We start from the raw sequence: 7597 nt of genomic DNA on the forward strand, positions 1-7597 counted from the left end.
TCCCTGGAAAGGGTTACATGTCTCAAACTTTGTGCAACAGGTGAAGCTAGCCGCTTCATGCTGCTGCTGTGCAGTGGCATTAGGAGTGGTATTCTCCACTAACAGGGCACTGCTGTCAATTCAATTGCGCATACAAATGACTAATGTGGGACATGAATTTCAGTATCGGTATGATGCCAGGTATGAGGGCCATACAACACCTGATGAATCATACTAAACATGTCCCTTCGGTGTTCACAATAGGCAGAGTACTGACTGTTCTCAACCAGCCCTTGTTTGCAAAACTCAGAACATAATGTCCAAAATTATGATTCCATGATTGGACAACTCTCAGTAAACAATCCTGATTGTGCTAAGAATTACACTAACAACCAATTTAAGGTTAATCAGTCAGGCTTGCAGTGTAGGTCACTCATACATGCTAGAAGCTACTTATACTCCCAGGCAGGGCCTTGTCCTTTGAAAACAGGAAGAATATGTTCAGGCATTGTACCTTTTTCAACTAAACAAAAGCTTGGAGGAACAATTGTTCCCTGGTGTGTTCCCCATGGCAACACCTCAACCAATCAGAGTTGATTTGCCTAGATTAAATGTAAACAAAAGCTTGGGGAATAATTGTTCCCTGGTACATTCTCCATGACAACACCTCTACCAATCAGAGTCCACTTACCAACTAATCAGCACCCTCTTATCATATATACATTGTTGTTCCCTTTGATATTTGCTATTCTTATGGCTGTCCTGATGAGTGCAAGATGAAAAGCTTTGACAGCATGTCTCTTATTCTCAGCAACATTTAAGTTCTGTATTACTAAGTGACTATTCTTTGTTTTTGTATTCCATGCCTCAATTTATAAAGCTCATGATGTCATATGCCTTTATAACCCCCATTTCAACCTGCTCTGCAAACGCTAATCATTTGTGTATATATCCACCCTGGTCGGTCTGATCCTGCACTACCTTTAGAATTGCACCCTTTATTTTATATTGTATCTCCTCATTCTTTTTACCAAAATATATCACTTCACAATTCTCTATATTAAATTTTATCTGTGATGAGTCTACCCATTCCAACAGCCTTTCTATGTCCTTTTGAAGTTTAAAAGTATCCTCCTTGAAGTTCATAATACTTCTAAGTCTTGTGTTGTCTTAAAATATTGAAAATATGCCCTGTATGCCCATAACATTAATATAGATCAATAAAGGCAGTGGTCCAATATCGACCCCTGGGGGACAATAGTTTACATCTTTCTGCAATTTGAAAAACAGTTGTTTCCCACTACTTTGTTTCATTTAGTACCTCAGCTACGCTCTACCTCCATGCATACATTTCCTTTTCGGTCCCTAATTGGCACCACTTCTCCGCTTACTAGTTTTTCACAATTTATATGCCTCTAGAATTCTCTTGGATTTCCCCTTATGTTAGCTGCCAGTCATTCTTCTTACTCTCTCTTGCATCTCTTAGTTCCTTTTTCACTGTCGCTCTGAACTTTCTGTGGTCAGCCTGGTTCTTAATTGTATTGTCCACCTGACCTCTGTCATATGTACTCTTTTTATGCTTGATCTCATCCTCTAGCCCTTTTGTCATTCAAAGAGCTCTGCTTAGGTTGCCATACCTTTTCCCCTTGTTGGGAATGTACTCACCTGTACCTGAAGCATCTCCTCTTTAAACGTAGCTCATTGTATTGCTAGTTTTGTCTACCAATCTTTCATTCCAATATAAGCAGGACAGGTGTGTTCTCCCCCCACTAAAATTGGCCTTCCTCCGAATTGAATATTGTTACACTGAATTGTTTCTTGTCTTTTTCCATTGCTCATCTAACCCTGATGATATTATGATCACTGTTCTCAATGCTACCCAACTGACACTTAATCTACTTGACCCATCTCATTTCCACAAACTAGATATAACATTATTTCCTTCTTTGTTAGCTCAGAAAAGTAATGATCAAGAAAATTCTGCTGAACACAATTCTGAATCACAGAATCATTATAGTGCAGATAAATCCATTAGGCCCATCGAGTCTGCACAGGCTCTCTGAAAGAGCATTCTACCTAATCCCACTCTATTGCCTTATTCCCTTGCCTTGCACATTCTTTCCTTTCAGAGAGCTATCCAATTCCTTTTTGAATACCTCGATCGAACCTGCCTCCGCCACTCTCTCAGGAAGCTCGTTCCAGACTCCAACTACCCTTTGGATGATTTTTGTTTTTCCTCAGATCACTTTTTATTCATTTTGCCAATTATTTTGTTTCTATGCCCTCTAGTTCTTGATGCTCCCTTGAGTGGGAACAGCTTCTCACTATATACCCTGTCTATACCCCTCAGGATCCTGAATACCTCTATCAGGTCCCCTCTCAGTCTTCTTTTCTCCAAGGAAAACAGTCCTAACCTCATAAATCTATCCTTATAGATACAGTTCTTCATCCCTGGAATCATTTTTGTGAATCTCCTCTGCACTCTTTCCGATGCCTTCACATCCCTCCTCAAGTATCGTGCCCAGAACTGGATACAGTTCTCCAGATGAGGCCTAACTAGTGCCTTAATATGACCTCCCTACTCTTGTACTCAATGCCTCTCATTAATAAAGTCTAAGATACTATATGCTTTATTAACTGATATTTCAACATGTCCTGCCACCTTTAATGACTTCTGTACATATAAACTAAGGACCCTCTGCTCCTGCACCTCCTTTACTGTTTCTCCTTTTATTTTACACTATCTCTACCATATTATTCCTGCGAAAACGAATCACCCCACACTTCTCTGCGTTGAACTTCATCTGCCACCTGTCTGCCCAATCCACAAACATGTCTATGTCATTTTGAAGTCAAGACTATCCTCATCACAGTTAACAATGTTCCCAATCTTTGTATCACCTGCAAATTTTGAAACCATGCCCTGAACATCACAGTCAAGGTCATTAAGCAGGAAAAGCAAGACTCCCAACACTGATCTCTGGGGAACGCCGCCACAACCTTCCTCCAATCTTAAAAACATCCATTAATCAGGACTCTTTATTTCCTGTCACTCAGCCAATTTCTTATCCAAGTGCCTACTCTCCCTTTTATTCCATGAGCTAGAATTTTGCTCACAAGTCTGGCATTGTATCAAATGCCTTTTGAAAATCTATATACACCACATCAACAGCGTTGCCTTTATCAACATCCTCAAAAAGCCTCAGCAAGCTAGTTAAGGATGATTTTCCCTTAATGAATCCATGCCGTCATTCCTTAATTATCTTGCACTTGTCTAAGTGACTATTGATTTTGTCCTGAACTATAGTTCCCAGACATTTCCCTACCACTGAAGTCAAACTGACTGGTCTGTAGTTGCTGGCTTTATCCTTGCACCCCATTATGAACAAGGGTGTAACATTCACAATTCTCCATTCCTCTGGCACCACCCCTGTGTCTAAGGAAGACTGGAAGACTATCACTAGCACCTCTGAAATTTCCACTCTCATTTCCCTCTGTACCCTTGGGTGCAAGTCATCTGCTCCTGGTACCTTATCAATTTTAAGATAGCCTTTCTAAAACTTCCCCCTTCTCAATTGTAAATTCTTCTTGTGTACCAGCTGCCTTCTCTCGAACCTCAGCTAGGGTAGCATCTTCTTCCTTTCTAAAGACGGATGCAGAGTACTCATTTAATACCACCACTATTTCTCCTGTCTCCACATGCAAGACCCCTTTTTCTTTATCTCTATTCAGTGCTACACTTTCTTTGACCACACTTTTATTATTTAAATGCTTATAGAAGACCTTGGGATTCCCTTTTATATTAGCTGCCAGTCTCTTGTCATGGGGCAGAATTTTCCATGCCCGTTGGCACCAGGGGTCATGACAAGGGTGACTGGGCAATATGATGGGGAGGACAAAAATTGGTTTCACGACGTCGGGAAACCAGTTTGCAATCATCCGCTCCAGCCGTCATTGGCGGGCTGCATTTCCTGGCGCCGCACATCAGGAATTTCATTTTAATACATCTGCATATCATTATAAGCCCAGTTCAGCAGAATCATCCCCCCACACTGGATCATCCTGGCACGTTGACTTGATTGCACACCAACATTTTTCACAACAGCATTTATAAGGCGTGCACCTGGTGAGCTGCACTTTGTTGGACCTCAAGGTTGAGGCACCAGGCATTCAGGTGGGGACACAGACAACTTGCATTTTTCTGGCTGGATTATAGGGCGGTACCAGGACAAGGGCTGCATTGCGGTTGAGGTGGGTAGGGGACAAACATGTGTGGCAGGGTTGGGGGGGAGGGAAGCGGCCATGCATTAGGGAAAGCTTGTATAAAGTGACCATTCTCCACAGCTGAGACAGTTCAGCCGCAGCCGCATTGACATGCTTGGAGTTGGCCCTCTAGCTTACCTGTCCACTCAAGCAATGCAGAGGCCTGAAAATGCTTTCAAGTGCTCCAGAGCTTTTCACCACTCGGGCACAGATGGCAAATTCATGAATGTTTTAATGGACTGGAGGACAGTTTGATGCCTGTGCACGTTGTACAATCTCCTTGCGAAAGCTGGCCCTGGAGTAGTCACTGGTGGAGGTGCTCATGGCTCCATGCAACATCCTAATTCAGGTTTGCATCAGTCTCCCCCAAGGTTCAAGCTAACAGTGCAGCCTTGCAGTGTGGGTTAGGAGAATACCTGCATCTGAGCTGAGAGTACAGCATGCAGTCCTGGGGCAAAGCTGCCACCAATTGATCAAGTGGAGTGTGGTGGAAGCTTTCTCCTTGCTTTTCTTATTAGTTTTTTCACTTCCCCTCTGGTCCTTTTACATTCAGCCTAATTCTCCATTGTATTTTCTACCTGACATCTGTCGGACACACACTTCTTTCTTTTCATCTTCACCTCTATCTCTCATGATCCAGGGCACTCTGGATTTATTTGTCCCATCTTTCCCCTTCAAGGGAATATACCTTGACATTGCCTGCAATACATTTTCTTTGAAGGTAACCCATTGTTCAGCCATTGTCTTTCATGCCAACATTTGATTTCAACTCATATGACTCAGATGCGTTCTCATCTCATCGAAGTTGGCTTTCCCCCAATTAATTATCCCTGCTCTGAAATTATTTGCCCTCTCTGCCCTGCACACTATTGCCATCCAAGTTTATATCAGGTTAACTAACGTCCCCCACTATCACTAATAAAGAACTAAAGTTTTTGCAATTCATTGTAATTTCCCAGCAAACTTGCTCCTCTAAACCTTTCCCACTAGCTGACAACCAATAGACCAAAGCCTTAAGTGTAATGGCCCCTCTATTGTATCTTTTTTTAATTTATTCATTCATGGATGTGTGCATCCCTGGTTAGGCCAGCATTTGTTGCTCATCCCTAATTGTCGTTGAGGAAGTGGTGGTGAGCTGCATTCTTGAACTGCTACTGTCCATGTGGTGTAGGTACACCCACAATGCTGTTAAGAAGGGAGTTCCAGGATTTTGAGTCAGCGACAGTGAAGGAATGATACCAAGTCAGGATGGTGAGTGGCTTGGAGGGGAACTTGTAGGTGGTGGTGTTCCCATGCATCTGCTGCCCTAGTTCTTCTTAATGGTCAAGTTCGCTGGTTTGGAATCTGCAATAGAAAGAGCTTTGGTAAGTTACTGTGGCGCAGCTTGTAGCTGGTACACTCTACAGCCACTGTGCATCAATGGTGGAGGGAGTGAAAGTTTAAAATGTGGATGGGGTGACAGTCATGCGGGCTGCATTGTCCTGGATGGTGTCAAGCTTCTTGAGTGTTTTTGGAGCTGCACTCAATCAGGCAAGTGGGGAGTATTCCATCACACTCCTGACCTATGCCTTATAGATGGTGGATAGCTTTTGGGGAGTTAGGAGGTGAGTTACTTGCCACAGAATTCCCAACGTTTGACCTGCTCTTGTAGCCAAAATATTTAAATGGTTAGTTCAGTTCAGATTGTGGTCAATGGTAACCTACAGGATGTTGATTATAGAGGATTTGGCAATGGTAATGCCATTAAATGTCAAAGGGACATCTTTAGACTGTCTTTTGTTGGAGATGGCCATTGCCTGGCACTTATGTGGCACAAATGTTACTTGCCACTTGTCAGCCCAAGCCTGGATATTGTTCAGGTCTTGCTGCATTTGGACATGGACTGCTTCAGTATCTGAGGAGTCACAAATGGTGCTGAACATTGTGCAACCATTAACGAACATCCCTACTTCTAACCTCATTATGGAAGGAAGGTCATTGATGAAACAGCTGAAATGGTTGTGACTCGGACACTATCTTCAGGAGCTCCTGCAGCGAAGTCCTGGGACTGAGATGATTGACCTCCAACAACCACAAACATCTTCCTTTTCATTAGGTATGACTCCAACCAGTGGAGAACCTTCCCCCAATTCCTATTTACTCCCTGTTTTGCTAGGGCTCCTTGATGTCACACTTGGTCAAATGCTGCCTTGATGTCAAGGGCAGTGATTCACACTCTCACCTCAATTCTTAACTCTACTTCTACCTCCTGGAATGATAAGGGCAGCAGATGCATGGAAATACCACCCCCTGCAAGCTCAACTTCAAGCCACACACAATCCTGATTTGGAAATATATCGCTCTTTCTTCACTGTCTCTGGATCAAAATTCTGGACTTGCCTCCCTAACAGCACTGTGGGTGTACCAACACCACATGGACAGCAGTTATTCAAGAAGGTGGCTCACTATCACCTTCTCAAGGGCAATTAGAGATAGGCAACGATTTATGACTTAGCCAGCAAAGCCAATATCCTGTGAAAGAATAAAAAATATAACTGTAACCAAATAGATCCTGTCCTTGTCCGCCCCAAGACATCTTCTTTCTCCAACGCTGTAATCTTATCTTTAATCGATATTGCCATCCTTCCTGCTTTCTTTCTTCCCTTATTTCTCCTGAACACCTTGTCTCCATGGTTCATCAATACCCAGTCCTGCCTCTTCTTGACCCATGACTCTGCTGTCAACACAGCATCACATTCCTATTTGGCTCTTTGCACCTACAGTTCACCAACCTTACTTACCCTTACCATACCACGTACCTTTACTCATATGCACTGAATCTCCAAATATAAACCTGAATTAGGTCTTACTGTATTGTCTTTTAGTCAGATCCCACCCAATACTTTACTATTTCTTATTCTAGTGCTATCTGTCTTAACCATTTCTTTGTGTATCTAGATTCTCTTTTTTATTGCAATATCCTAGTTGTCATCTACCTGCCAAATTAGCTTAAACCCTCTCCAACAGCTCTCCTGTCCATTTGGTCTGCACAGGTCCCACCTCCCCTTGAAATGCTCTCAATATCCCAGGAACCCAAAGCCCTCCCTCCTGCACTATCTCTTTAACTTTCTATTTCTATACTCACTAGAGTATAGCACCAAGAGTAATCCAAAGAATACTACCTTTGAGGGCCTGCTTGTCAATTTCCTTCCTATCTACAAAAAATCTGCCCGCAGGACTCCATCTCTCTTTCTTCTTATATTGTTGGTTCAGATGTGAACCACAACCTGTTCTGTTCACCTTCCCCCTCAGAGTGCACTTCAAACACTCAGTGATACCCTTGACCCGAGCACAAGGGAGGCGACATACCATTTTG

This window comes from Carcharodon carcharias, chromosome 6 (assembly GCF_017639515.1).
Source record: "Carcharodon carcharias isolate sCarCar2 chromosome 6, sCarCar2.pri, whole genome shotgun sequence".
NCBI classification, from domain to species: domain Eukaryota; kingdom Metazoa; phylum Chordata; class Chondrichthyes; order Lamniformes; family Lamnidae; genus Carcharodon; species Carcharodon carcharias.